This window comes from Dendropsophus ebraccatus, chromosome 2 (genome assembly GCF_027789765.1).
Source record: "Dendropsophus ebraccatus isolate aDenEbr1 chromosome 2, aDenEbr1.pat, whole genome shotgun sequence".
Classification (NCBI taxonomy): Eukaryota; Metazoa; Chordata; class Amphibia; order Anura; family Hylidae; genus Dendropsophus; species Dendropsophus ebraccatus.
Window position 1 is genome coordinate 49,822,373 of NC_091455.1, and position 27,649 is coordinate 49,850,021.

At 43.5% G+C, this 27,649-nt stretch overlaps 1 protein-coding gene across 5 annotated transcripts in view; it reads right to left on the bottom strand.

Moving 5' to 3' along the window:
* The window catches only part of NCOA2 (nuclear receptor coactivator 2), a 162,777-nt gene that overhangs the window by 62,218 nt on the left and 72,910 nt on the right, over nucleotides 1-27,649 (bottom strand). The window lies entirely within an intron of this gene.

The following is a 27,649-nucleotide window of genomic DNA, read 5'->3' on the forward strand; positions in this document are numbered from 1 at the left end:
TTTTTACACCGTTCACCCTGGGGTAAAAGTGACTTGTTATATATGTTCCTCAAGTTGTTACAATTACAACGATATGTAACATGTATAACTTTTATATTATCTGATGGCTTGTAAAAAATTCAAACCATTGTAAACAAACATGTTCTTTAAAATCGCTCCATTCCCAGGCTTATAGCACTTTTATCCTTTGGTCTATGGGGCTGTGTGAGGTGTCATTTTTGGCGCCAATTTGTGTTCTTCCTATCGGTACCTTGATTGTGCATATACGACTTTTTGATCACTTTTTATTACAATTTTTCTGGATTTGATGCAACCAAAAATCCGCAAATTTCCACTTTGGGATTTTTTTATGCTTACACCGTTTGCCATGCGAGATCAGGAATGAAATAATTTAATAGTTCGGGTGATTACGCATGCGGCGATACCAAACATGTTTATTTATTTATTTTTATTTATAACATGGGTAAAGGGGGGTGATTCGAACTTTTAATAGGGGAGGGGGCTTTTTTTATCAATAACAACACTTTATTTCTTTTTTTTTACACTTATACTAGAAGTCCCCCTAGGGGACTTCTAGTATAAGCACACTGATCTCTCATTGATCTATGCTGTATAGTTATACAGCATAGATCAAGGAGATCGGCACTTGATTGCTTTCGGCTGCTGCAGCCAAAAACAACCAAGTGCCGAGCTGGGATCAAGGTCATTACGGCGCAGACCCCGGCCGGCAGAGGATGTGTGGATCGCTCGTCCGGGACAATGTCCCAGGGGGGCGATCCACCCCACTAGACACCAGGTATGAGGGACAGCAAGCAATCAGATGCAGCTGTCAATTTTGACAGCTGCATCTGATTGCTTGATTGCTAACTGCCGCAGTCCCGGGCTACATGCGGCACCCGGGAAAGTGACGGTTCATAGCGGGGTCGCCGCACGGCCCCCCTCTGAAGTCCCCGAGGCGACCACAGGGTGTAAATATACGCCCTGTGTCTTTAAGGGGTTAATTTTACTGTCTAAAGTATAAACAATGACATGCATATGTGCCAAGCCAACTAAATAGGCTTTGAAAATTAGGCACAAGATACACCGAAATTAAAGCATTAAAACTACTGCCCACAACAGAATGGTCTCTCCCGGACCCCAGCTGGCCTCCTCTAGTTCCCGCTCATGCAATGACACGACCCGACTCAGGAATGCCCTATCAGCCAGTCAGTGACTGGGGCGGGACACCATTGATTGGTTGAGTGATGCCCCCACACCAGCCGTCCGTAAGGTCCTATTACACAAAGCGATTATCAGCCGTATTGGGTCAATACTGCCTGTTACATGTACAATGTCTGCTGATCTGTTGTCTTTCAATAATCGGTAACAAATCACAATAGCTTAGAAACACGCAAGATTGTCGGCAGAAGAAGACCACTGGGTCCATCTTGTCTGCTCTTTTAGTATTTCCATCCTTATTAACTTAGGATAGATATATGTTTATCCCAAGCAGTATTATTTTCTCACGTTGTTTCTGATCTTTTTATTAGATAACCTCTTACTGTGTCCTCTTGTTCTTGAGCCCATTTTTTTTTTTTTTTTTTTTAAAACACTTCCCTTCTGAACCTTTAGTCCTTTACATACTTAAAGAGGACCTGTCACCCCCCGTGCCGGGGTGACAGGCTCCGGACCCCCTGTTAGACCCCCTATACTTACGTGATTCCGCCGGGTCCCGCTTCCTGAGTCGGCCGTGTCCCGGAGATATCAGCTCCCGAAGCCCGGCGCGCGCTGGGAGATGAGTCCGATGCCCATAGAGAATGACGGAGCATCGGACTCCCCATTCATTCTCTATGGGCGCCTGACTCTGCTGTCAGCGCACGCGCCGGGCTTCGGGAGCTGATATCTCCGGGACCCGGCCGACTCAGGAAGCAGGACCTGGCGGGATCACGTAAGTATAGGGGGGTCTAACAGGGGGTCCGGAGCCTGTCACCCCGGCACGGGGGGTGACAGGTGTCCTTTAAAGGTTTCAATCATGTCCCCCCTTTCCCTTCTTTCCTCCAGACTATACAGATTCAAATCCTTAATTCTTTCCTGATTATTGCCTGACACCCTCCACTATTTTTGTTGTTAGTCTTTGAACCCGTTCTATTTTATCAATGTCCTTTTTACATGAGGTCTCCAAAACTGTAAACAGTATTCCGGATGTGATGTCACCAGAGCTCTATACAGCGGGATCACAATCTCCCTCTTCCTACTGGTTATACCTCTAGCTATACACCCCAGCATACGATTTGCTTTCCCCACCGCCTGGTTGCACTGGTGACTCATTTTAAGGCTGTCTGATATCACTACCCCTAAATCCTTCTCTTCTAAAGTCTTTTCCAACACAGTACTACCGGTGTGATACTCGTATAGAGGATTCCTCCTCCCCAAGTGCATTATTTTACATTTGGAAACATTGAACTTCAATTTCCACTGTTTGGACCACTTATCTAGCAAAGCTAAATCATTTTCCATATTACTGACACCTCCAGGAATATCAACCCTATTGCACACTTTTGTGTCGTCAGCAAACAGACAAACTTTACCTACCAAACCTTCTCCTATGTCACTTACAAACATATTAAAAAGAATAGGACCCAGAACAGACCCTAGTGGCACACCACTTGTAACCAGTCTCTGCTTGGAATACACACTATTACCAACAACCCTCTGATATCTATCCTTCAGCCAGGGATTAAAGGGGTAGTGCGGCGCTAAACAATTATCCACTAAATAACACACATTACAAAGTTATACAACTTTGTAATGTATGTTATGTTAGTGAATCGCTTCCTTCCCCGTGTCCCACCACCCCCACCCGTGTACCCGGAAGTGTAGTGCTCTATACATACCTGCCTCTAGCCGACCCCCGTCCACCATCTTGTGCCAATGATGTCATCTTCGAACGGCCGGCCGAACAGCTCCGACCGTCCCTAGTGCCGGCCGCCCTCTGCCGCGTCATTAACTACTCAGCCGCGATTGCCTGAGCATAACTGTGCTCAGCCAATCCCGGCTGAGCAGCTGATGAAGTGGCAAAGGGCGGCCGGCACTAGGGACGGTCGGAGCGGCTCGGCCATCCGTCCGAAGATGACATCATGGCACAAGATGGCGGACGGGGGTCGGCTAGAGGCAGGTATGTATAGAGCACTTGTATAGCACATGTATAGTACACTTCCGGGTACACGGGTGGGGGTGGTGGGAAACATGGGGAAGGGGGGCGATTCACAGACATAACAAATTACAAAGTTGTATAACTTTGTAATGTAATGTGTGTTATTTAGTGGATAATTGTTTAGCGCCGCACTACCCCTTTAAGTCCAATTTTCTCTAACTTCTCTATCAGCTCTTTATGGGGAACTGTATCAAAGGATTTGCTGGAGTCCAGATAGGCGATATCTACGGCACCACCTTCATCCAGCACTTTTGTGACATAATCAAAGAAGTCAATGAGATTAATCTGACATGATCGGCCCACAGTAAAGCCATGCTGGTTTGGATCCATCAGCGATATGCTGCCGTCACTCTGCAACAGGAGCGGCGGCAGCAATAGACCACCTCTATTTGCTATAGGCTGCCCGGATGATCTAGCAATCACCCGGGCAACCTCCCCGTGGCCCCCCCTGTGCTTGACATAGCGGCGGCAGCGAGCAGGGAACGAGGAGCAAGTGAGCACTGCCCTGACAGGTTGGCGATCGTTTGCTGCTCTGAATCGCCCCGTGTAATAGGGGCTTTAGTTGTGCAAAATACACAAAATTGGGGAACAAAGTCTTTAAAATGGTATGAAGCTTTGAACACATTTGGTGCATATTACACCATAAATTATGCAAAAGTAGATCTGCTCATCTCCCCTGGATCTTTATATTAGGACAGCAGATATCTGCAGCTATATAGTTTAGCAATACCTAAAACTAGGCTCAGGGGCCTCTAAACAGGGCACAACCTGTAATGTGTAATCCGGGGAAAAGTCCAAAGAGCAGCGATACTGATAACCTGTGACCTGGAAGCCTGACGGAAAACCGCAGCTAATACAGTTATGTTCCATCTATGCAGGAAGCCTCTACTGCACATTATAGCATTTTTCTAAAATATAGCACTACATACATCATGCAGAATGCATCGTACCTATTAACGCATCAGTGGAGTCTCTTGATCCCTCCAATGTCATGTGACAGATATGGCATTGCATCATGGTTTCCATTTAGGTCACGCCACCACAGAGATGTGTGAATTAGGCTATATTCACACTAAACATGTTCGGTGTACACATGGATAATGTTGCCATTAAAGGGGCCTAAAGAATCAGCAGGGTGCTAAGTGTCAGAATCAGTAGCGTAATTTGGTGGGGGCAAAGGGGGCGGATGCTCCCGGGCCCACACAGGCAGGGGGCCCACTGAAGATTTTGCCAGTTAATGCTGACCGCAAAAGCTATTGCTTTTGCAGACAGACTTAACAAATGTTTATTGGCTGTAGGTGGCCCCTGGCCATCATTTAGTGCTCCAGGGAGGCCCACACGGCTACCGAATGTTTTGTCTGACTATTTAGCTGTATGCGCTTGTATGCGAGGAGAAGATACAGTTGAATGCAGCAGGGTGATTGACAAGGAGAGAAGAGCATTGGCTCTCCACCCTGCCAATCACTGTTGTGGCCACAAGAGGCCGTTCCCTCCCTTACAGCTGTGGGACATAGATGATGTCACTTGTGTGCTCACAGAGCAGGGAGAAAGTTGACATCAGAAGACTACAGTACTGCAACCGCACAGCAGGTAAGTATGGCTTTTTTCCCCTTAGTTATAGAGGAGGAGACCTATGTGGGTGGGTGAGGCTAACTCCTAGGAAGGATTTCATATATGGGGGTTGGGGTATGGGATGTCCTGGCCAACTTAAAAGGAGATACCTAATTTGGAGGTACAGTACAGTCTACTTACAGTGGTGGTGGTGGTGTCTAACCACCAGGAGCATTACCAGGTAGATTACTACTGGGAAAGGGGGTGGCCACATGGGGAATACATACCAGGGGGATTACCTAGATGAGATAGTGCTGGAGGGGATGCCTACATGGAGGATACTACATGGAGGTCTAAATACTAGATAGATGTGCAAAGGGGTAGCTAACTTCTATATGAGGGCACAGAGGGCCCTAACTAGTACTACATGGAAACAGAGGAAAATAATAACTATATTGGGGCACAGAAGGCCTAACTACAGAGGGACCTCAATACTATATGGGGAAGCACAGGGAGGGTCTATCTTCTCTATGGATGAACAAGGGGGGATAATCTACTATGTTAGGATATAGATGGTGGGCTTTTTACAATATGAGAGCATAGAGGGACCCTGCAAACTATATGAGGGCTAAAATTGGGTCTAAATACTACATGGAGGCATACATTGGCTGCTTCCATATACCCTGTACTCCATGATTATCAGGGCTAATTTCTCCTACATTTTTCATGTATTGTTTCTATGAATTTATAGTAATTATTCCTTTTAGTTATGTTGCAGTCTGGCTTTTTTGTATACAGGTTATTTAAAATAGTTGCCTTGAACTGCATGGGACTATTTATTATTACCCAGCATTTGTACTATACATTTACTCTATTTGTACTCCTTTGGGTGTTGCTAATTTGGTCATTGACCATCAGCTATGGTGTAGTCCTCATGCTGCCCAATAGATATTAGACAGATAGATATGAAAAAAAGAGATAGAAGAATGGATGGATGGCTAGATAAAAAACAGGAACAGCACCACAGCTTCCTCTATGTTGTTTGTGGTATTATAACTTGTTGTAATCTCTTTTAGTGGAACTGAGCTGCACTACCACATCCAAGCTTTGGAGGAGAGTGGCGCTGTTTCTGGAAAAAAGGCAGCTATGTTTTAGCAATGCTGGATAACCCCTTTATTTTTTACATGGTTACATATGTGAGATGTAGAAAGTCTTTTCCACTGTTCTCAGTCTCTGTTCACTATGAATAATGTTGTAGAAAATACCCTATATTATTCGGAAAGCATTGTCATCTGCGGAGGTTCCTTATGGGTAACATACTGTAATTGTTTGGGGGCCCACTAAGGCTCACTCGCCCCCCCTAGGCTGAACCCCTAGCTACGCCCCTGGTCAGAATACATACAAGAGAAGTGGACTGCACTTTCCTATACATCAGGCCAAAGTAGTGGTATACGTCTGAGTTATATACTGGAGTACACTCCCAACAAATACCTGCAAGGGATACCATATACACAGTGTTAGCATAGCCTTATGTATACAGAAAGTGAGTAAAAACTGAATCACTTGAATCTCTTCACTACTTTCTTTTTAAGTGTCACTGTCATTTTTTTTTTTTTTTGCAGAAATCAATAGTCCAGGTGATTTTAAGAAACTTTGTAGTTGGGTTTATTATTAGGCAAATATGCCATTATTTGCATTCAAATAGACTTTTTCCAGACCCCCTCTCTCTCATTCACTGCTCATTATCAGGAAATCTCGACTCTTTTACATCAGTCGAGCCCTGTCTAATCTATGGAGAGTGGAGGGGGGAGCTTAGTCGCCAGCAGAGAACAAAGCATTACACAGTGGGAGCTGTGTGAAAGCTGGTATTCAGAGGTTAGTGCTGACTTCAGAGGACATAGCCTGGTGACCTAGCTGTAAATTAACTCTTTGTTGTCCTGTTTTGGAGCCTCATCTCCCTCTACCTCTCCATAGACAATCATGAAGTACATAGTTTAATCTCTACAGTACATTACAGATCACTATACTGTACAGGACATTATAGAACAGCACTATATACTTTACAGTACATTACAGATCACTATACTGTACAGGACATTATAGAGCAGCGCTATATACTGTACAGGACATTACAGATCACTATACTGTACAGGACATTATAGAACAGCACTATATACTGTACAGGACATTACAGAGCAGCACTATATACTGTGCAGTACATTATACACAAGAAACATTCAACAGAACCAGCAATTATAGTATAGTAGTCACTAACTCCTCACTCATCCTTTACTGTATAGAGTCCCCCCCACCCCAGCACTGTAAAGTATTGGAGATGGTGGTGCACTGACTGTACTACTATTGTACTATATATGCACTCCAGCAGTCATATAGTACAGGTCCAGGATGGGAGATGGTGGTGCACTGACTGTACTACTACTGTAATGTACATGCACTCCAGCAGTCTTATATAGTACAGGATGGGAGATGGTGGTGCACTGACTGTACTACTACTGTAATGTACATGCACTCCAGCAGTCTTATATAGTACAGGATGGGAGATGGTGGTGCACTGACTGTACTACTACTGTACTGTATATGCACTCAAGCAGTCTTATACAGTTCAGGATGGGAGATGGTGGTGCACTGACTACTACTATTGTACTATATATGCACTCCAGCAGTCATATAGTACAGGATGGGAGATGGTGGTGCACTGACTGTACTACTACTGTAATGTACATGCACTCCAGCAGTCTTATATAGTACAGGATGGGAGATGGTGGTGCACTGACTGTACTACTACTGTACTGTATATGCACTCCAGCAGTCTTATACAGTTCAGGATGGGAGATGGTGGAGCACTGACTGTACTACTATTGCATACCTCCCAACCGTCCCGGATCCAGCGGGACAGTCCCGATTTCGGGGTTCTGTCCCGCTGTCCCGGAACGGGCCTCAAGTGTCCCGGTTCCCAAAACATACCTGTCTCTTTAACTGCGACTGCTCTTGGTGAGCGCTCGCAGATGCGGGGCTGTGCACTGGTCGCTCTAGTGGCCGGAAGCTGCATTCTGCTTCCGGTCACAAGAGGTCTCTCTCATCCCCTGCGTTCCGGCGCAAAGCAGGAGAGTGACGTCACCAGCAGAGCCGAGAGGAAGGAGACGCTGCTGCTGGAGGGCTGAAGAACAGAACTGCAGTAAGTATGTCATTATTCCAGGGATGGTGGGGGAGGCTAGCTGACAGGGAAGGGGTTGGACATAGTGAGGGGTCCCTGGGGGGGGTGCCGCTGCTGCCACACACTGACCACTGACTGACACTGAAGGCCATCTGACACTCAGCAGCTGCGGCCTTCAGTATCAGTCAGTGGCCACTGACAGGTCACATGCTCTGTCCCTTTCAAAGTCCTGAGCAGGCAGCTCACATACCGCCCAGCCCCCGAAGCTCTTATCTCCGGCCCCGCGGCACTGGCATTCATCTTCCCCCCTGCTTATCTTTCCCACTGCTGCTGATGAGGTCACCTGTCCGGGACAAGCAGGAGAGAAGAGAGTGAAGGGGCCTGGACATAGGAGCTGTGTGTGAGGTGTGCAAGTAGCCACTACGGGGGAGAAATCCACTGCTGTGCTGCCATGTGAGTATCCTTTTCTATTTTTCTGGTACACAGGGGGCTTTACTTAGATAGGTAGATAGATAGACCATCTATCTATCTACCTACCTACCTATCTCTATCTATCCATCCATCTATCTATCTCCTACCTATCTGTCTATCTATTATCTATCTATCTATCTATCTATCTACCTATATTCTATCTATCTATCTATCTATCTACCTATATTCTATCTATCTATCTATCTATCTATCTACCTATATTCTATCTATCTATCTATCTATCTATCTATCTCCTATCTATTATCTATCTATCTATCTATCTATCTATCTATCTATCTATCTATCTATCTATCTATTATCTATCTCCTATCTATCTATCTATCTATCTATCTATCTATCTACCTCTTATCTATCTATCTCCTATCTATCTATCTATCTATCTCCTATCTATCTATCTATCTATCTATCTATCTATCTATCATCTATCTATCTATCTATATCTATCTATCATCATCTCTATAGATAGATAGGAGATAGATAGATAGATAGATAGGAGATAGATAATAGATAGATAGATGGATAGGAGATAGATAATAGATAGATAGATAGGAGATAGATAATAGATAGGAGATAGATAATAGATAGATAGATAGATAGATAGGAGAGAGATAGAGAAAGAAGTTTTTATTCCATCAACATGCAAAGCATTAACAAATAGTGCAGCACAGCAAACAGTCACAAACGCTACGTTTCGGCGAGTCTATCACCATTTTGAAGTGTGAAAATGGCGATCGACTCGACCAAAACGTCGCGTTTATGACTTATTTAGGGGTGTGTCTTGTGATTTAGGGGCGTGTCTTTGGGCGGGTTAGGGGCGTGTCCATGTCCCTCTTTCCTCTCACCTAAAGTTGGGAGGTATGCTATTGTACTATATATGCACTCCAGCAGTCATATAGTACAGGATGGAAGATGGTGGTGCACTGACTGTACTACCGTACTGTATATGCGCTCCAGCAGTCTTATATAGTACAGTATGGAAGATGGTGGTGCACTGACTGTACTACTACTGTACTGTATATGCACTCCAGCCAGGGGCGTAACTACCACTATAGCAGCCATAGCGGCTGCTATGGGGCCCGCCGCATCAGGGGGCCCCATGGCCTGCTCCTGCAATACACTGGGCCCCCTGAGCCGTCATCATTTGCAGCACCGGGTGGCCCTGCTGGTCTCCTGGGTTTTGCAAATGTCCCTTTAACTGCAAGCACTCCTGACCAGAGCTAGCAGTTATGTAGTTATGACTTCACTTGACGTTTAGTGGTCAGTCGTGGGGGGGGGGGGGCCCAATCAAAAGTTTGCTATGGGGCCCAGCCATTTCTACTTACGCCCCTGACTCCAGCAGTCTTATACAGTGCAGGATGTGAAGCCTCACCAGTGATAAACTCACCAAGGACAACCCACCATCCACGCTCACAAAAACGTTCAGATACCGAGTACTTCAAAACTGGGTGCCCGAAAAGTGTTTGAGAACCAAAGCAAACTTTCCTTGAAAAGACAGTTTGAGTTCCAAGCAGTTTGAGAACTGAGGTACCACTGTATTTAAAAATCTTCCCATAATTATCAGCTGCTGTATGTTCTGCAGGAAGTGGCCTATTCTTTTCAGGATGTCTGAGACAGAAGCTGTCCAGAGAAGGAGAGGCTTTCTATGGGGATTTGCTGCTGCTCTGGACAGTTCCTGTCATGGACAGAGGAGGCAGCAGAGAGCACTGTGTCAGACTGGAAAGAATACACTACTTCCTGCAGGACATACAGCAGCTAATAAGTAATGGACGACAAATCAATATAAGTTTCTGAAAGAAGTTGATTTAAACGGGAAAAAAAATCGCTGGCGTACCCCTTTAAGTGCACCAGCAATATTTAAAAAAAAAGTAAAAGGTGGGGTAAAAAGAAAAGAAAAGGCAAAGCCTCTGGGCACAAGTGTAGCACAGGTGGCTGCTACATACTAAGCCCCCTAGGTTTGGAAGTTCTGAAAGGTCATGGTTTTACTGAAGATGAAGGCCTGAGTCATTCCTACCATTACACTTCCTGCTTTCAGCAAGACCCCACATTGATATGATGTATCAAACTACACGCTTCTAAAATGTCATTTTGTTAAAACAGGAAAGAGGAAGTAAACAGAAAGTGAATGCTACCATGTACCCCCTTGGTATCTTTCACCTATCAGTTCATTAAAAATTAAGACTGAAGATGAGGAATCTGTCACCAGGACAGAAACCATGTAACACAGACATCGGCTACAGGCTCTAGGAAACACAAGGCAGCAGGTGTAGAGGGCCCCGCTCCACTCCTGCTCGCCTCCTGGATGGTAACTGAAAAAGACTGCAAGGCCACTTTAGGTATTGTCCCTGCAACTAAAATACAAGAGGGCAATGCCACCTTTTTTTTGGCCCGCTTCATTGGTATATGGGATATCAGCAAAAAGGTATTTGGATATATATCATTACCTGCAGCATGCCTGCAGCATGATCTAGTAGCAACTCCTGTACATTGTCTGTTTTCTTAATGTATACTTTTTTGTCAAACACTCGCTCTTTACTCTAGCCTACTATTCTTTGGAGTTCCCCCCATAAAAAAAAAAATAAAAAAAAATAAAATATATTTATATATAATGTAAATAACTCGCTCTATACACACACATATATATATATATTACACACAAATAGGCTGCGTTCACACTACGTATATTTCAGTCAGTATTGTGGTCCTCATATTGCAACCAAAACCAGGAGTGGATTAAAAACACAGAAAGGATCTGTTCACACAATGTTGAAATTGAATGGATGGCCGCCATATAACAGTAAATAACGGCCATTATTTCAATATAACAGCCGTTGTTCTAAAATAACAGCAAATATTTGCCATTAAATGGCGGCCATCCACTCAATTTCAACATTGTGTGAACAGATCCTTTCTGTGTTTTTAATCCACTCCTGGTTTTGGTTGCAATACTGACTGAAATATACATATACTGACTGAAATATACGTAGTGTGAACGCAGCCATATACTGTACATATTAACGATGAATACAGCCCTAGGGCTGCCTGGGAAACATAGATAACCCACACGTAAAGTCGTTTTGGTCACCTCTAATACATACATAGACAAACACACCTGGGGAAAAGGCCACTAGCTACTAGTAGATTTCAACAGCAATATACCTGAAGATGGCATGCATGTGTTAGAGTTTCCATGGAAAATTTCTGCATCAAACCCACAAACAAATTGCAAGAATATCCAACAAAACAAAAAAAACAGCACCCCATCATATAGCTCTATCTGCAGACTATGCAAAAAGAAAAAAGTATAGACAACCAAGATGGTACAGACAACCAATTTTACTGAGGATCCACAAGTAAGGCTAGGTTCACACTGCGTTTTCAGCATCCGTTTAACGCATCCGTTTTTTGCAAAAAACGCATGAAAAACGGATTGCAAAAAACTAATTCATTTCTGTGCATCCGTTTTTCCATTGACTTCCATTATAAAAAAAACGGATCCATTTTTTTTGACGGACCAAAAAACGTTGCTGACCCTATTTTTCTGGACGTTAAAAAAACGGATCCGTTAAACGGATGCTGAAAACGCAGTGTGAACCTAGCCTAATCCATAGCAAAATCTAGTTCTCTCTCATCTCCTTACCTGCTTTTGTATTCCCCTGAGACCTTTACCTAAACAAATGCACAGATATTCGGCTCCATGCTTATTGTAAGAGCTGCAGCTATGGACTACGTGACGACTCATATAGAGAGAAGAAGAAAAAAGGCCAAGGTAAGTGAAATGTTCACGGTAAGAACATGAGCTGTGCGGCTTATTTCAGCACTCGGCCAGCTTCCCAGTGTAGAACACTGCATAGCCGACAGCCAAATCAGATAATGTCTACTACACTTACCTATCTTCACTGTGAGTGGCACATTGCTACAATTATTTATCTATGGGCCCTACACAAGCACCGCAACACGTAGCACAGCAGTCTCGGTACTCCCACTTATCTCTTTCATAATGAGTAAGACATTAGGAAATCACCAGCACAAAGCATCCTAATCCGATGATAGGGTATATTTCATCCCTTATCTCTGCAGGCTATCTTCCAAACACAGCTTGTCATAGCAGCCAGTCCATTGTGAGTTTAAGTAAAGCCTTTAAAAGAACAAATTAGCCAGACTTATTCTTAAATCTTAATCAGACTCCCGAGCCACTTGGTCAACTTTAAGGAAATTAATATCTATTTCACATCCATCAAAGCCGGTTATTATATCACCATAGACTTTTCCGCCCCGAGTAGTAGAAATGACAGGCCTCACACCGGTGGGAGTAATTGTAGGTTCTGACCCTTGTGTCCACTACAAACAAAAGCACTTAAGAAAAGGCCATACCATGTGTGACTAATGTGCCCATATATTATGACTGTGGGTTAGAAACCAGGAGCAGGGCAATGCTTTATACAACCGAGAGCCACCATGCTGGCAGATCCAAGAAGTTTATGTAACGTGGCTTAGTTACTTGGGACACAAGGACTATTAAAGGGGTTATCCAGCGCTACAAAAACATGGCCACTTTCCCCCCTACTGTTGTCTCCAGGTTAGGTGTGGTTTGCAATTAAGCTCCATTTACTTCAATGGAACTGAGTTTCAAAAACCCACCCAAACTGGAGACAACAGTAGGGGGAAAGTGGCCATGTTTTTGTAGCGCTGGATAACCCCTTTAAGGTAAGTTTGTTCGGTGGATATACAGGACGCTGTGCTATTTTATGAACAATGTTTATGTATGAAAATTATTTACAAAATTCATAGGTTTTATTGCTGGAGATGAGCTAATTTACAGTAAGTTTGGGTTCACGTAATCCTGAACGCATGGCTTTTAACTGGACGCAGCCCTAGGACGCACAGCGTTCGGGATAACGTAAACCCAAACTTACTGTATATTTGCTCATCTCCAAACATTGCTACTATTATCAAAGCAATGGAGGAAACTGGTGGTTGTCATAAAACTGGAATATTCAAGTAGAGAATGCAGTGAATATAAAAAAAAATTTGGTTTATATATTCCATAAGCGAGAATTTTTTTTATATCATTTTTATTACAAAAGAACAACTAATGCTGTGTTTACACGATAACAATCGAATTTGAACGATAATCGTATGTGTAAACACAGCGAACGATCAAACGACAAGCGAGAAGTCGTTTATTTTAACCTTTCAACTTCTCAAATCATCGTTGATCATTCGCAAAAAATTCGCAGATCGTTCTGTGTGAACAGTCGTTCGCCGATTTAACCAATGTGTGAGATAGGCTTTAAGCGATCGCAAAATGAATTCCCATACGATATATCAAACCGTCTAAACGCTGATAGTTATGGAAAAAAAAAAAACGTTACTCCGCTCCGACATTGTTAATCCTACGATCGGCGAATTATCGTTCCGTGTAAACGTAGCATAATACAATGCAATAAAATGCTGCTGCTACTTTAAGCTGCACAAAATGTATCAAACCTGAAGATGTCTGATGAATTAGCATTTTTCTCCTCAATGCACTTTATGATATGCGGTTTGCATGCCACCTACTGAGTGGAGTTGTGCAGAAATTTAGTGACTTTTTAAAAGGTCACATGTAACGAATATGGCTAAAAACTCACTTCACGATACCAAACCCACACTTTGGCGGGTGTCTAAAACACCAAAAAGTTAAAAGTTTTTAAATGACATACAAGCTTTGATAAATTTTCCCCACTGTATATAAATTAAGGTAACATATCACAATGCTAACCTAAAGGGCTCATACACACATGTTGCATGCGGACACAGATTCCCCCACACATAGCCCACGCACAGCAGATACATTGGGAATGCAGAAACAACCGGATTGCAAAACAACCCAATTCTGAATTGAAAAATTTTCTTTCAAACAAACTGGTGCCAGAAAGTGCCAGAGATTTGTAATTTTCTTCTATTAAAAATCTCAAGTCTTCCAGTACTTATCAGCTGCTGTATGTCCTGCAGGGAGTGGTATTCTTTTCAGTCTAGAGAGCAGGAGAGGTTTTCTATGGGGATTTGCTACTGCTCTGGACAGTTCTTGACAAGACATGGACAGAGGTGACAGCAGAGAGCACTGTGTCAGACTGGAGAGAATATACCACTTGCTGCAGGACATACAGCAGCTAATAAGCTCTTCCTTTTTTTGGGGGGGGGGGATGGGGGGGTAAACTACCCCTTTAAATCTTCACTAAATTGGTCATACAGGGTCCAAGGCTTGTACTTAATTGGTAGACTGCAGTCCGAATCTATGCTGGGGTTGCCTGCCGTCCAGAAATAAACCAGGGAGGGGGAATAAGCAGGAGATCACCTGGAGTACAATAGAAGACATTATGCACAAACCAACCGTATAAGTGCTGGGCCTACTTTTTAAGGAACAGATCGGTGGACACACACGGATCTGTTTTTTGAGCGGATGTGTGGTCGACGCCATATAAATCAATGGGTCCCTTTTCTGTTCATAAATCAGGAATCTGCTTTACAGGCAGAAAAAAAAAAAACTGATGAGTGAATGAGGCATAAGTCCATTGATTTCAATGTGTCCATTCACACATCCATTTTTCGAGGCTCCTTTTGAAGTCAATGGGTCTATCTTTAATGGACGGCAGCACGGGGACGCACCATCTGTGTACCATCCGTTTTTACTGATACATTGCCTGCCAACCTCTAAGCAGGCTCCCCCCTAAATGGCTCCATTAATTTGACGGAGACCAAATGACTGTATAATTGGCCAGGAAAGTGTACTTAATTACAGAGGCATGGGAGTCTATGAGTGACATACCCCACTATCTACTACTCAGGGGTATATGTTAGAACCTTTCATCAGATGTATAATCCCAACATATATGCCAGTCGGTAGGCAAATGTGAACAGGGCTTCACGTCAAATCATCTCAGAGCGATCTCCGGTGTTTTGTTCCCCCATATATGCCTGTTCTACGCGGCTAATACGGTACACCCATCTATTTCCCTGACATTAAAGAGCGGTAAGCAGGGAAGAAATGTTTAGGAGCTCGTAATAAAAGGTATATTTACAGTGCGCAGTCTAAGGAGAAAATTACAGTCGGGGCTACAGTAATTAAAGAAGAATGATGACAAACGTAAAAGTACTTAATTTACAAGCCATTATGTTAACAAACTTAGCAATGAATCACCACGAAGAAACTGGCCCCAGAAACCAATTACTATGTTACTAAAACCATCTTTTTGCCAACAGAAGTAATGTGGTGTTTGCGGGCACAGGAATGTTTTGAGAGCATGGTAAGCATGACAGAGCTGGCCGCGGATCAGACAGCGCCGACATTACCTTAGTGACAGGCATCTTACACAAAATAACGCCACAACATAACATTAGCTTTAGCTTTTTGGCTATGCTTTAATATTAAAGAGGTTATGTCATTCACAAATGGAAAACAGCTGTAGAGATTTGGAATCAGGTTCTGAATTTCTATGTAGGTTTTCAAAAACCATGGTTACTCGCATGCGCTTATGTATAATGTTCTGTAGATTAGGTCGTCCAGGCTGTTATAGAAAGCAGGTGCAGTGTTATTCGCAGGTTAACATCACCGAGAATTGCCTATTGCTGCCGACTGGCAGACGGGATGAGGGAAACGTGAGGAGTAGTAGTTGCCGGATCTATAAACAGGAAATGTTGACGGCTCGAACACAGATCACCGGCAACATTAAGTCCTACTGACTGCAAGAATGCGAATGTGATTGCTGACAGGGTATGAAAGAGGAAGTATGCAGGACTTCCTGAAAGGGAAAGATAAACCATACGTATAAAGTGCCATGTTGTGGAGACTAAATGCTATTAACCCATACATTATATGTATACAAAAAGAAGACAACCATAGTCTGATATCTACAGAACAACATCAGTACTATACAAGAGCAGAGTGGCCCTCAATACGTCAGCATGTTACAGGCCAAAACACACGACTTTGATTGTTTCTTCAGATTTTTGGCTATTAGTCACGCTCCTTTAGTGCCAACAATCTGACAAAACAAATATCTGGCACAGTATATATCTTACAGCAGGTAGTTTGATATTATATGTAGTTCCCATAATCCGATTACCACTAACGCTACTGGGGCAGAAGCGCCGTTAGACAAATAGTCGTCCCATGGTGGCTACGGCGCATGATGTGGCACGAGCTACAATCGCCATCGCATTACCGATAAACAGAAATTCGATGAATGCGGCGTACATAACTTCACATGAAGAAGCTTGTTTGCTTTTACAGTGTCAAGAAGTCCAAGCAATGCCGAGGTGATTCACAGACCTAATAACAGTTCAAACAAGGCCGGCCCGGCTTTCAAACTCAATGGAGACACTTCACAATGCAAATATTTGATCACCTTGCAGGCTACCAAGAATATAAAGGTTTTCTAATGAGTCATTGCCTTCACTAGCTGCCAACATCATCGCCTGGAAGATACTTCAGCCTTTAACAGGTGCATCAATGGTATGCAGACCATAAGCAAAGCATACAACATGCAAGTATGGCAGCTAGCAGCCACATAATGGTGTGTTCACACGTACAGATTGTTTGTTGCAACTGGTGAAAACAAAGCCAGGAAAAGACAGGAAAAGAGGAGAAATCTCAGTCTTTCCTTTATGACCTGTTCTCTGTTTATAGTCCGTTCCTGGCTTTGACTTCAATAACTACAATGGAAAATCTGTCTGTGTAAATACACCCTTTATGGTTCCGGCCAATCTCAGGTCTGCACAATTTTTAATGGTCCATGAAGAACCAAATGATATCTATTCAATAAAAAAGTGTGCCTCTGGTAAGGGTTGTTACAATTCCCATCATGCCTGGGCAGGCAAATTGTAGTTTTACAACAGCTGGAGGGCAGAGGGTTCCCCACCCCTGCTTTACAGGAAAGGACTAAGCTCTGAACTTGCAGGTAAACAAGCAGACATAAAAACAGTAATACCAAAATCAGGCAATGACCTAAAGCTTTCTAAGTACACAGACATATGAAAAATTTTAAAGGGGAACTCCGGATAAGAAAAACTTGTTTTCTATTAAAAGTTATATAGATGTGTCTATACAATGTATTACTGTATCTGTACAGTTCTGCCACACTGGTAGCTGATAGAAATCCAGGAAGGGAAAAAAAATGGCCCCGGTGCCAATTCACATTGTCTCCTGCTGCTATAACCCCCCCCCCCCCCCCCCCCCCCCCCAGGAGACAAATCTTCCATTCCTCTGTCTCACATTGTGTGTGTTTGCTGATGATGCAGACAGGGGGCAGGGCGTGATCTCACAGGAGGCTTGGCTGGATAACCCAATCTCCTGAGTGATTCACCATCTCTGACCGAACAGAAGCAGCTGCTGCACTAATTTTACTGATTGTAATGGGTGGGGGCTGTGATGATCACATGAGAGAAAGCATTGCATTCTGGGAAATGCCAAACCAGGAAGGACAGAAACACAAAACAGAGCAACCCCCCCCCACCCCCACCCCAAACAAATGGATTTTTGGTAGTTTCAAAACTGGGATAGACAGGTAAGTAATGCGTTTTGCATCTGCAGACATTTCATTTTTTTTTTAACCTCTACCTCGAGTTTCCCTTTAAGATATGTGCACTCAGACTTAAATAGGCATTTAAATAAAGATAAATCAACAGGGGAGGTGATATACTACATCTTTGTAGTTCACGTCTTTTCTTTCTTTTGCCCTTTTTCTATATGAAATACATCTATATCCACTAAAATTAGAGAAGAGGAGGCACTCTAGGTGTCTCACTTACTGAAGAGCTGCAGTTGAGGCTCCGTCACTAAGGCCATTTTGTCCTTAGTAACAGCAAAAGGAAATCTAAATGCAGGAAGTGATGTCAGTTGGCCCAGCAACCATGCACTGATGCAGATGAGCACACTAATAAAAAAAAGGCCACCTGCTCAGAGTGAAGTGCAGACATGAACATCACAATCAGGGAACTACACGGATCGCTGGATTAGCAAAATTAAAATAAAAATGGACAGCATACATAACGCAAGCACTAACTATGCATTTGCTGGTTTTATTTTTCATATGTCATGAAAGGTATAATTGAAGTCCTGAGACTGCTGACCGTTCCATATACAGAATAGGGGAAGAAGTAAAACAAACCTCACGTTCCAGTCAAGCAGGTAGCATGATGAAATAAAAGTGTCTCCAGCATCCCAGACACCGCTATTGCAAGTGCCCAGGAGGCGGAGCCTAAAGGCAAAGTCAGAGACTCCTCTCCTGTCCTCTATATGGAACTGTCAACGGTGTTAGGTAATCAATACTAATGATAGATTCCCTTTAATAGGTTCCAATAGAGAACTATTACACAAGAAGTTGGGTGTGAGTTTGAGATAGATTAGAATGTAATGTTCTCCAACCTGTGGCTCTGCAGCTGTTGCAAAACTGCAATTGTCATCATGTTCAGAGTTGTAGTTTTGCATTAGCTGGGGAATCATACTGACTTTCCTGTCTAAACTACATGCAGCCGGTTGGGGCTCAAAGGCCCTCTTATAGGTCAATGGGGGTCTTAAAGATAGGCCAACAATTTTTTTTTAAGCCTTAGATAACCCTTTTAACCTCTTAAGGACGGAGCCAATTTTCGTTTTGGCGTTTTCGTTTTTACCTCCTTGTGTTTAAAAGACCATAGCACTTGCATTTTTTCACCTAGAAACCCCCTTATTTTTTGTGTTACTAGTTGTACTTTGCAATGGCAGGCTTAATTTTTGCATAAAATATGCTGTGAAACTAGAAAAAAATTATATGTGCAATGGGAAAAAAAAAAAAAAAAAACTTTTTTTTTTTTTTTTACACCATTTGTCCTATGGAAAAACTGACATGTTATGCATGTTCCTCAAATCGGTACTATTAAAACAATATGCAACTTCCATAACTTTTATATTATTTGATGCTTTTTAAAAAAAAATATAACCATCTGCAGCAAAAAACTGCAGCAAAAAAAGCAAAAAAAAAACTAAAATTGCTCTATTCCCATGCTAATTTTTTGCGCCATGATGTGTTCTTTCTATCGGTACCTTGATTGCGTATATGCAACTTTTTGAACTCTTTTCATTACAATGTTTCTGGATTTGATGCGACCAAAAAATGCACAATTTTTGCACTTTGGTGGGTTTTTGCTCTTACGTCATTTACCGTGTAAGATCAGGAATGTGATAAATTAATAGTTAGCACATGGCGATACCAAACATGTTTATTTATTTTTATTTATAAAATGGGAAAAGGGGGATGATTCAGACTTATTAGGGGAGGGGACTTTTTATTAATGAAAAAAAAAAAATGTTCTCACTGTAACAGTAATTTGAAGTCCCCCCTGAGGGACTTCTAATACAACTGCACTGATCTCTCATAGAGATTACAGTGTATTACAGTATTACACAGCACCGATCCATGAGATCTTTGCATGAGATCCATGCAGCTTTGGCCTGCTGCAGACCATTGCAATAGAATACCGAGCCGGGATCAGGGATAGGCTGCATTTAACACTGTTACATGCAGCTGTCATGTTTGACAGCTGCATTTAACAGTGTCAATTAGCTGGAGCGGCGCGGCCCCCTCTGAACACCTCTTGGGGACATGTCCCAAAGAGGTTAAATGGGTTATCCAGCGATTATAGATTTGTAATTTACTACTATTAAAAAATCTCAAGTCTTCCCATACTTATCAGATGAGGTATGTCATGTTTTATTTTCAGTCTGACACAGTGCTCTCTGCTGTCCTGGCCGAGACAGGAACTGACCAGAGCAGGAGAGGTTTTCTATGGGGATTCATAGAAAACCGAGACAAAGTTCCTGTCTCGGCCAGAGATGTCAGCAGAGAGCACTGTGTCAGACTGAAAATAAAACATTTCCTGTAGGACATACAGCAGCTGATAAGTATGGGAAGAATTGAGATTTTTTAAATAAAAGTAAATTACAAATTTATATAAGTGTCTGATGCCAGTTGATTTGAAAGAAGGTTTTTTGCTGGACAACCAGTTTAACATCTGTTTCAAATTTTTGCTGATGTAAACCAATGTCAAACACTAACCACAGCCATCCATCCATGGGCATACCAGCTGGCCCTAAACTATGGCATGATGGGAATTGTAGTTTTGCAACAGCTGGAAAACAGCAGGTTGGACACCCCTGCTCTAAACAATGAGCTAGTCATGGTGCCATGGCTGTAATCACACCTATTGAGAAGTGATTGACAAGCCACATCATCCTACGTAATCCATTGCCTTCTCCCAGAGCTCTGAGCATGTGCAGTGGACAGGACGCTCTCTGGCTTGTCAGTCAGGCCTTAGTAGGTGTGACTATAAGCATCACACAGTGACTAGTTCTCCCAATGACTCATCATGGGTGATTACTTTATAGCACGTGCCAGTTTAACATATTGGCACTGGGCTGCGCTCTCTGTCACACAGAAGGGCACAATGTCAGCAGATCTATTACATGTCTCTGGAGAGCTTATATTATCCCTGGTCATAGGTTCCCATTAAAAGCATCCTCGTTCTGCAACATATGACCAAACTATAGTTGTAGGCAGCAATTCTTCAGCTTCATGGAGACGAATGTCACTTTCCCTTAAACAGATGAGAAGGGGAACAGTTCTACTTACCAAGATGGTCAGAAAAAAGCTCATAAATGTTTTACTGCAGACTCTTCTATGTGCAACTGAGAAGATGGTTTAATAAACACACATTACCCTGCAATTAATGGCTGAATTACTACTTCCTGAGAGCATTAGAGACCTACTTTACTGCACTGATGCAATGTCTAATGTGCACTCTCACATTAACAAAAACTCCCTGTGATTTACAAAAGCAGGAGAGAGAATGGAGATTCTATAGTACAGTCAATAAACACGATCCCCAGACACCAAATACAGAAGCGGCCCTTAGATTTAGTAAGAGATCTGTCACTGCACGCTTACACGACACTGAAAAAAAAGAAACTCTTACAATAGACAGTGATTTAAATGGGTTTAGTGGGCACAAATTTCCAGATATATAATTTATACCATATCAAAATATCTACTTCTGAGCCCAATAACACAGTATGGACACTCACCAAGGACTGGCAGACTTTGGGGTCCAACAATGCTTGGCACCTCTGAAGGGGCCTATACACCTTCAATAACTACTGTCTGAATGATCAGCATCTCTCCCATCCTTCCCATATACATGAATATTTAACACGGGGGAACATTCACATCTACTGGCAAACCACAGCCAGACAACTCCGGAGATGGCTTATCCATCTGTGAAAAAAAGGGTAGGGCAGTGGAAATCAATCACCTGTTCGTGGAGAGTCGGGATGACCCCATACACCTTATGTTGTTGGCTTAACCCACCTCCGGTAGCGCAGGTGGTGTATGGCCACCTTTACGTAGGGCTACTGATTGTAACTGTGGAGTGACAGCTGCAGGCCAAAAAATGGTATATATCTTGGCGCACTACTTTGGGCTGCAACAATAGTTAAAATCATTAGCAGAGCTGGGTATTCACAATAGATAAGCATTGGCCCAACCAACAATTTTGGAAGGCCATACATCTAATATGCATGGTGGAGAAAGGGATTCGTGGGCATGGGATCATGGATTTCAGATGCCCAATCCTTTTGTTTTGAGATGTCTATCAACAGCTTGTTCCACCCTGCCCTCTGGGAAAACATTTCTCTGCGATGACAGTCTGTCATTGGTTAGCTAAAAGTGCCCATACATGTTCAATAGCTGTAAGCAAATCAATCTCACCCGACGCTCACCCGATTACCATTTCACCCGATGCTCACCCGACTACCATCTCCCCTGATGCTCCTGTAAATATGGATGTTCAGCTGGGCAGACCATATATATGTCTGCATAAAGGGGGCAGGCATTGGGTTAACTTCTGCCAAACACCTCAGCAGCTGCTTATCCCCCAAAAAAACAAAGGCCCAGGTAGTTGAAATCCCACTGAAATAGTGGGTTTGGCCACTTTCCCTAATGTGTATTGGGGTCCTAAAGAAAATAGTTTAGTGGCACCCAAGGAACATTTGGTATGGTTGAAATTGTCTGTTTTCATCACGTTTAATATGTATGGGCGCCTTCAGTCCATGCTTTGTGAACTCTCTCCTATGGAGTATGACAGATTGTCAGCTCCTATAAGTGCAGAGTTCTTTGAATGAACTATTCAACTAAAATAAGCCTTAAACGTACCAAAATACACCAAATTTACCAAACTTAACCCTTTGGATTTTTTTCTTGTTCGTTTTATTCTGATTTATTATTATTTTAATTTAATACCAAAATGATAAAATATAACTACTTTCAGAGAAATAAAAAAAAAACAAAAACAAAGTCCTGGGCAGAAATAGTTCCCATGGTATGATGATTTATTGGACATATACATATTAGGCCCTATGGAAAGTGCACACTGGCCTAGGACATTCCTTCATAGAAGCTTAGCTTGTGTCCTCTACTCCTAGTGACAGCTGGCAAACTAGCTCCACAAATCCGCTGGTAAATGCTGAGCTGAGGGATCCCACCCTCCCCCTTTACCAACACAGGGAGGGGCGCTCGAAAATTCCTCCTGCTTTCCTGCTGAGGCTGCGGCAGCAGCAACAAAGTTAATGGAACAAAGTGAATGAAGTTGTTGATTCTTTTTTTTCCCCGCTTGGACAAAAGAATATTTTTGTTGATGTTCCAGAAATCCCAAGTCCTCCTGTCAGGCTGTCTCCATCTCAGGCCTGGAGCCACCCAACACAACCTGATAATAAACAGGCATAACACATGAGCCCCTGCAGAGCCAAAAAGCTGAATATGCAAAAACACTAACATGGACGGCACCTGCTAAGGTCTAGGAAGTATATTCAATTAACAATTTTTAACGATTTCCGATAAACGATCGCAAACAAGAGCTTTAGGGAACAACCCGAAATTGTTCACCGTATTAAACAGAAAAATAGTAGTCAATTATGAGAGTTATTACAATTGTTTACTCCCTCTCATCCCAGCATAAGAATGTATTAGCGAATATTTAGCGACCGATAAGCAAACTATTAGCGAGCCGTTAACAATGATTTTGCAGTCAGCTTAAAAGATGCGATGATTGACACACAAACAATTTTTCGATCGTTGCCTGCATACACACGAAATGATCGTCCCTTGTAATAGGGATGAATGAAGAGAAAGTGCCCATCGACGCGATAAGAATCAAAATGGCTAAAGGCGCTCAGACATTGACATAAAATTGCTGAAAATAATAATGGATGCCAAGTAAGATTTCATATCAAACAATCTTTTTACCATTCATCTTAAATGAAGTCAGCCATGTTTAACTTTATCAGCTTGATAGGTAGTAGTTGTCTGTGTAAGAGACATACACTATACCATGTGTTATACTGTGTCCTGTTAGCCACTTCTATGGTGTACAAGGCTACGTAGTTAGTTTACTTACAGATACCTGTATGACAGGTAATGGGAGCACACACTCTATTCTTTCCAGTGAGATCATCAGTCTGCTTATCCATGGAGTGAAGAGAAAAAGTGACTTCCACTGCACACATAAGGGGTCATTCAGATGTCTGAAATATTCTGTCCGTAAAGACGGTGTTCTTTGGACTGGACCTGGGAGCTGCCAGCGTTATGATTAATTATGTCGGGAGCTCCTAAACAGTTTAAGGCTATGTTCACACAATGTATCTTTTCGCAAAAGTACAGCCTTTGTTGCAATCGGCAACAACGTCCGGAGTTTTCACAAAAAGATGCGTTGCCTTGTCTTCTATGGGATCCCGGCCGGAGCGTATACACATGGTATATGCTCTGGCTGGGATCTCTCACGGCACCGTAGGAAACGGACATGAATAGTGGCCGCAGAAAACCCCGTCAGTGCACACGGCCGCTCGCTCCATAGTGTGCTGTGGGGGTTTCTGATGCGCCCGCATCAGAACTCTGCGGCTGCAAAGATAATCCGTTCAATACAGCAGTACCGGCCGGGATGATCTTTTCAGAGACCAGCCGGGTCACGGAATGGCCGGTCTCTTACGCAGTCTGAACATAGCCTAAAAGTTCACACTAGTGTATTGACACAGCCGCACGACACAGCACAGAATTGTACCCCCATGGCTAAGAGGCCACATAATAACATTTTTGAGTGTCCTCATTATTAAAAAAAAAAAAAAAAAATTGTCAAACTCACACGTCAAAAGTTTTGATCGATCAGAGCCTCAGTCTTCATGTCCCAATAATTATTAGAATGAGCCAAGAGAAGTACGTGGCGAGGCGTTCTCTGTCTCACTGAATGAGAGGACCCCCATAGACTTATAATGGAGCAAGTCTTGTGCAGTGAGATAAAGATTGCAGCAAGCAGTGCAGTGAAGTGCACAGCCGCACGCTTCTACCATCTATATCTAGAGTCTGGTGGAGCGACCTGTATCTGAGACATATAGTTTTATAGCTAATAGAAATATACCAGTTACAAAAAAACATGGTTGATATATAAGGGTGTGTATAAAATATATTATATACATATATATACAGTATATATATATATAAAATATATACACACACACTTGATTGTACATAAGTGTTGTCACATACAAAAAGGTCAAAGTGTGAGTGTTGTGCGATATCATAGCACCGACGACCTGATCACAGAAGACGCCAGAAGTAAGCTAGATATAGTAACTTCTATGGAAACACAGTTTCTGAGTCTGGTATGAAGCAAGGCTATTCTACAGGCCACAAAGTTACATCTCAGCTGGTATTACGTACACCGCACGGAAGCCTAGTAACACCATAAAGCTGGCATGATCGGGCCAATCCGAGCAGAATGTGTACAAGGGCAGTGTGATAATCCTCTGACATCTGCCATCAGGGGAAAGGGTTGGATTTCCACTTGCTGGATCCTCTGTTACCAAGGGATAAGAGCTGCCAGAGGTGTCTGATCTCATCCCAACACACACGTGTCTATGGGGAGGTCGGCAGTAATACCTGTTGGCTGTACCAGCATTGATATAGGGATGAACTCCTGCCTATGTCCAGCTTTACATCTAGGCAGTGGCGGTCTTTGGCACCAAGCACACCAAGCGATCGCTTGGGGCCCCCAACATCCAGGGGGGCCCCCACGCCCCGCTCTTATGCTCAAGACCGCTGGACAGGGCCTCTGCCCCGCTTGCTGCTGCCATCTGAACTGTAACTATGAGCACTCGTAATGAGCGCTCATAGTTACATGCAGCAGCACTGACAGGGCGGGAGACATTGGCTCCCTTCCTGTCAGTCACTCTTGTGGCCGCAGGAAGGGTTTTCCCTGCGGTCACAAGTGGCAGCTTTGTCCTTGTGGTGTCGGCGCTCCATTGACATCACTGGAGCATCGGCGCCAGGACAAGGGGAGTGCGGCCTCTTGTGATCGCAGGAAAAACCCTTCCTGCAGCCACAAGAGTGAAGAGAAGAGGAGACGCCCGGACCCAGGTGAGTATAAGTGTTTGTTTTATTGTATTATATACTATATGGGAGGGGGAGCACACAGGGGTCTGTTTAACTGGGGGAGCGCACAGCGGGGGTCTATATAAATGGGGGAGCACACAGGGGGGCTATATAACAGGGGGAGCACACAGGGGGGCTATAGACTACTGGGGCTTCACAGAGGGGTCTATATACTACTGGGGGCAGCACACAGGGGGTCTATATACTACTTGGAGCAGCAGAATGGGGTCTATATACAACTTGGAGAGCACACAGGAGGTCTATATCCAAGTGGGAGAGCACACAGGGGGGCTATATACTACTGGGGAAACATACAGGGGGTCTATATACTACTGGGGGAACATACAGGGGGTCTATATACTACTTGTGAGGCACACAGGTGGTCTATATATAACTGGGGGAGCACACAGGGGTCTGTATACAACTGGGGCAGCACACAAGGGGTCTATATAATACTGGTGGGGCACATAGGGGGTCTATATACTAATGGGGGAACCACACAGGGGGTTTATATACTACTGGAGGAGCACACAGGGGTCTATATCCAAGTGGGGGAGCACACAGGAGGTCTATATCCAAGTGGGGGAGCACACAGGGGGGCTAAATACCCCTGAGGGAGACACAGGGGGCCTTTATACTAGTGGGGGAGCACACAGGGGGTATATACAACTGGGGGCAGCACACAGGGGGTCTATATACAACTGGGACAGCACACAGGAGGTCTATATACTTCTGGGGGAGCACAAAGGGGGCTATATATAACTGGGGAACACACAGGGGTCTATATACTACTGGGGGAAGCAAACAAGGGGTATATACTACTGGGGGCAGGACACAAGGGGTATATACTATTGAGGGCAGCACACAAGGAGTATACATTACTGGCGGTAGCGCACAAGGGGTATATACTACTGGGGGCAACACACAGCAGTCTATTGTTTTGGAACGCATGTCGAGGGGGGGGCCCCAGACATAACTTCGCTTGGGGCCCAAGAAATGCCAAGACCGCCCCTGCATCTAGGCCTCATGTAACCAATGTAACCCATCATTGTCTATTGCATGCCTATGACTGACTGCATCTGTACACATTCATATTAGGACCGCCATAGTCTTAAAGCATTGTCTCAGTTTGAAGGTCTGAATAATAAAGGAAACGTAAAATCCCCTCATACAAGGAAGGAACTTGTTGATTCACCACAACACAAGTACATCTTGTGGTGATTTAGAGCGGCTGTCACTGATGGACTTTTATGTTGTTACTTCCAGTGTGGATTGTAGACAAGCCTGCTGCTGAGGAGATATTCTGCTAAATAGAAAGACTTCGACCAAAATCTTTGCCAAAGGCCGAGCCTAAACCACCACAACATTTAGGAATCTGGGCGCCGGGGGGTTGTGGAGAGAGACAGGAAGAGGGAAAAGTAAAAGTTATGTAGCGTCACTTCCATAGAACGGATGCACAATGACGGAAGACGACACTATGATTTCTGCCTATACAGGTGATGTGCTATGTGCTCAAGTGGAGAGATACATAGACAGACCAATAGAGTGGTTTATTATTATTATTTTACCAACGATTTTTATTTGTCATACTATTGATGCCATGTAATAACTGCAAAAGACATCTTGACTGTGCAAAATATACTATAAAGGCTCCGTTCACACGGAGTAAAACTGGCGGAGTTCAGCAGCAATCCCGCCAACCTCCGTGTCATACTGGGAGTCTATGGGAGGCTTGCGCACCTTCTCACT